The following is a 4,883-nucleotide window of genomic DNA, read 5'->3' on the forward strand; positions in this document are numbered from 1 at the left end:
GAAAATAGCAATATAAATGATTTTATTATTATATATTAGTTTTCCATGATGACAGGTGAGGCTCTGCCTCACCTGCCTACCTTGACCGCACGTCTTTAACCTGTTGTTCATAGGTTGTCATTCACAATGACAGGGGTGTCAAACTCCAGTCCTCAAGGGCCGCTGTCCTGCAGTGTTTAGATGTGCCACAGGTAAAAAACAGTGGAATGAAGCAGCTTAATTACCTCCTCCCTGTGTAGATCGGTTCTCCTGAGCCTTGCTAATGACCTAATTATTCTTTTCAGGTGTGGTGCAGCAGAGGCACATCTAAAAGTTGCAGGACAGAGGCCCTTGAGGACTGGAGTTTGACACCTCTGTCACGAGAGGACCCAAATTTGGGTCCTCTCGTGAATAACAGGTTAAAGAATGTCTTTATATCAGACATCCTGACATAAGACACGGTACTGCGACTGTCACCGCGAGTCGCGACGCACCTCAAAGCCCCGGTACCACCTGGTACCACTTGCTCTCTGTTCGCTCTCCTTCTCCTTGAAGCCGGGGTTAAAGGGGTTAAAGCCGCTGCAGACGGGATCTGGGCTAGAGGTGAGCGGCTGTAAATATTAATTATTGCAGAACGTCAAGTGAGGAAAATTCGGCCCATAGCAATTGGAGTTCACTAAATAAACATCAGCAAAAATACTGTAGCAATAATTAGAACTGCAGCATAAAGCCAAACATGCTACAATTAAATGAATCAAAATGTCCCCAAAGCATCAGCGGCCTGGTGTAGGGGTCACCGGGGGATTCCTGGTAGATTCCAGAGATGTGCATCGCAGCAGCTGTTCATGCAGGGCCGGACCAAGGTAATATGGGGCCTTAGACAGAACCCTCCCGCCCCCCGAAACCCTTCCTACTAAGAACCTCAGCATCACTGACGTTTAAATATAGATAAGGTGAAGTCTGTGAGAGGGAGACCAGGTTTCTTGGCCGAGTTTAAAATCAATCAGTGACCTGGTCTCCCTCTCACAGACTTCACTTTGGTTGTTTGCTGTGATGTATTTGTGAACAAACCCCACTCAAACACAAAGGTTACACCATATTGTAGCCATGGTAACGCAACAAACTATCAAGATGATTCCTCACACGTTTACAAAGTAAACTAATTAAATCCAAAATGTTTAAAAAAATTCTCAGGTGAATGCATTAAATAAAATTCAATAACACTGTCATTCTCTATAAATTAATGCTACAGGTTTAGATCTATGGTCTGTTTTACAATTAAACCATTTCTAGGGGCCCCTGAATGTCTGGAGGGCCTTACCAGCCGCTACTGAGTTTTCTTTGCCTTGATATCCCAGTTTTACAATTCTAGATCTCAGAGATGCTAAAAATATATAGAGTTAACCCCTTTGAGCTTTTTAGATCTATAAAGCAGTCTGCAGTCAAGTTGTTGTAGAGGTTAAATAGATATTATTAGGGCTTAATTAGTAAAATGGCAGCAAATTAACCCTGTTTAACAGCTACAGTCTCAGTTCAACTCAGTCCTCCAGGACTGTCAGCAGCAGAAACAGTAACACTATACCTGTTGGGGAAAATATACTACATTTGCTTTGCATTGTCCCCACATGATGGCAATGATATAGTAGGATCCAATTAAATTATTGATTAATATGGGTTGTTGCTATGTTGTTGTACGGTGTTTTAAGATCTTGTTCAATGTGCCATTTTTTAACTTTGAGCCCCCTCCCCCTCAAAAGGTCTCTGCACGGCCCTGTGTTTCTTTATAACAGAATGTTTGACAGACATTCTTTATATCTGTTGGTGGTTCCGACTCAGGCTGCCTGTAGCGAACCACTGGGGCAGAATGATAAAGTTAAAGTTCCAAGTTTTCTCTGCAGCTGCAGTGCAGTGATTGAAAGAGCAACACATTGTCACTCCCAACTTGTCACATATTGACGCAGAGGGTCAATATGCGTCAATAATTGACGAGAAGGGTTCTCTCATTGAATGCTGTACCGCTCCCTATGCGTCCGATACTGACAATCTAGGAACGAATAAGATGACGAGTCTATTCTATTTAAAAAAAAAAACAACCTTTATTTACAATTTATGTGCTAGTTTGAACAGGATATTAAGAATATTTACTACAAATACATGCCAGACGTATCGGTCAAAGGACTTTAATTGGGTATTTAAACATAACTCAGTCAAATATAAAACCGGAGGGTTTTTGTGGTGGTTGTAACTTGATTTAAAAGCCTTTTTTTATTTACCAACTATTTTTGAGTATGATATCAATGATTTACACCAAATCAATTTAAGAAAAATTCAGATGTATTTTTCTTTTGTGATTGCATGCAAACTGTTCTGTAAACGTTTAATATTTTTGATTGAAATAATAAAAATAAGGACGGATCTCACAAAAACCCAAGAAGAAGAATAAGCTGACGTCATCATATACTACACTTACACTCCGGTGAGTAGAAACCTGCATCTGCCAAAATGTTTTTGTACTCCAAAACCAAAAATAACTCCAAAGTGTCACGTTATAAAGTTTCTGATTGTAGTTTTAGGACTTAATGGCAGTAGGACTGTGATGCGAATGGTTGAAGACACGTTTGTAACATTTTTTTGCCGGAGAATATACGGTGCAAGCTAGCTAAATTAGCCTCTTAGAGGCTAATTGTACCTGTGCTTAATACGTTTAATTAGCCGTGATAAAGTCACATAAATAGTATTTATAGTCATGCTTGTTGTTGCCACTTTGTAAAATTGGACTGTTCCTAAAAACATCAGTGCCCCTAGGCTGTGATGATCTTTATAGTTTTGTTTATGAACCCTGTCTGAATACACTGATTGCAGGTAGGTCATTTACTTGAATTAAAAATGAACTTGCATCAGTACAGGCACATTTCTTTCCTCCTGTCTATGTTATTTATTGCTGTTGCAAGCCAGATGAAGAGAAGTAAGTAAGTTTTTGGACTGTGGGAGGAAGCCGGAGAACCCTGAAAGAACCCACCATGCACAGGGAGAACATGCAAACTCCATGCAGAAAGACCTCGGGCCGAGAATCGAACCCAGAAGAAAACTGAACTTGCGACTTAAGGAGTCCAGCCCTAAAATGTCAAAATTCTCACAGAAACAGAAAAACTATATAGACTGTTTATAAGCAAAGACAACTTGTTTTGGGCTTAGTTTCCATTTATGTGGCCATTGTAAAGTGGTTAAAATCAATGTTAAGCTAATTTGAGAAAATGTCTAAATCCATGTAAAGAGTAAAGTTTAGAAGGATTATAAAATATGACAGTCACCACACTAGTTTTCAGTTTTCAAGTGTACACGCTTTGACTTCATTTCTTCTTTTGTTTTTAAAATAGTTTTTTTTTTCCTTTTCTTGTTATTTAGATTGGTGGAAATGTAGTACACAAAATCAATCCCTGGTCGTAGAACTAATGCGGTAAGTCTAAAAGTTTAACTAATTCACCCTGTGACAGTACATCCCCACCCCAGTCAAACATGCCAAGAGACACCGGACAGGATCTCTTCCAAAGACAGAACTTCTGTGTCTGTATCAGTCTTCAAGTGACCAACATCTTCTAAAGCCAATGCTAAGATGGTTTCTCCTTTCTGATCTTGCGATGAGCCTTGGCACAAGCTTTGTGTCCATCTGTGTCTGCACAAACATGCACAAACAACATCAACTGTGTCAAAGATGTTTATGCAGTATGTACCAGCAAGGCTATTCAATGCCTGGTCAGTGTTCCTTACCTTACATTCATGGGGTTTACCATGGAAAATTGAGAGAAATGGCTTCATTTTTTTAAGCAGGTGTTGGAGCTCAGGACAGCTTCTTATTAGCTTTTTGTTTCAAGATATGGCCAGTACTTGCATGTTACATCCATGGAAAAAAGTGATTGTCTGGGATATCATCATTGGATACTCCTCAGTAAGCATCCCAGGCTGCTCCTGACCTATGTTCTCTGTCTGTTCAAAGATCAGGTTCTCAGCTCTTTACTTCTATTCATCTGGCTTGCAACATCAATAAATAACATAGACAGGAGGAAAGAAATGTGCCTGTACTGATGCAAGTTCATTTTTAATTCAAGTAAATGACCTACCTGCAATCAGTGTATTCAGACAGGATTCATAAACAAAACTTTAAAGATCATCACAGCCTGATGTTTTTAGGAACCCTCCAATTGTACAAAGTGGCAACAAGCATTGTTGTTGCCAACAACAACACGGCTAATTATCACGTTTAATTAGCCGTGATAATTAATACGTTTAATTATCACGGCTAATTAAACGTATTAAGCACAGGTACAAGAGGCTAATTTAACCCTTCCACCGTATATTCTCCGGCAAAAAAAAAGTTACAAACGTGTCTTCAACCAATTGCATCACAGTTCTACTGCCATTAAGTCCTAAAACTACAATCAGTAACTTTATAACGTGACACTTTGGAGTTATTTTTGGTTTTAGAGTACAAAAACATTTTGGCAGATGCAGGTTTCTACTCACCGGAGTGTAAGTGTCGCATATGATGACGTCAGCTTATTCTTCTTCTTGGGTTTTTGTGGGATCCGTCCTTATTTTTATTAATTTCAATCAAAAATATTAAACGTTTACAGAACAGTTTGCACAAAAGAAAATACATCTGAATTTTTTTTAATTTATTTGGTGTAAATCATTGATATCATACTCAAAAATAGTTGGTAAATTAAAAAAAGGCTTTTAAATCAAGTTACAACCGCCACAAAAACCCTCCGGTTTTATATTTGACTGAGTTATGTTTAAATACCCAATTAAAGTCCTTTGACCGATACGTCTGGCATGTATTTGGAGTAAATCATTGATATCATACTCAAAATAATTGGTAAATTTTTAAAAAAGGCTTTTAAATC

At 38.7% G+C, this 4,883-nt stretch overlaps 1 long non-coding RNA gene across 1 annotated transcript; it reads right to left on the minus strand.

Annotated features, from left to right (window-relative positions):
• Positions 1-1,166: 1,166 nt before the first annotated feature.
• On the minus strand, positions 1,167-4,614 carry LOC106943602 (uncharacterized). The gene is made up of 2 exons (XR_001423959.1): positions 3,748-4,614; positions 1,167-3,652 (listed from the first exon to the last, which is right to left on the minus strand). It is a non-coding gene; the product is annotated as an uncharacterized LOC106943602 (long non-coding RNA).
• Positions 4,615-4,883: the final 269 nt, after the last annotated feature.

Source organism: Poecilia latipinna, unplaced genomic scaffold, assembly GCF_001443285.1.
Source record: "Poecilia latipinna isolate Pla-1442-1.1 unplaced genomic scaffold, P_latipinna-1.0 Scaffold5538, whole genome shotgun sequence".
Lineage (NCBI taxonomy): Eukaryota > Metazoa > Chordata > Actinopteri > Cyprinodontiformes > Poeciliidae > Poecilia > Poecilia latipinna.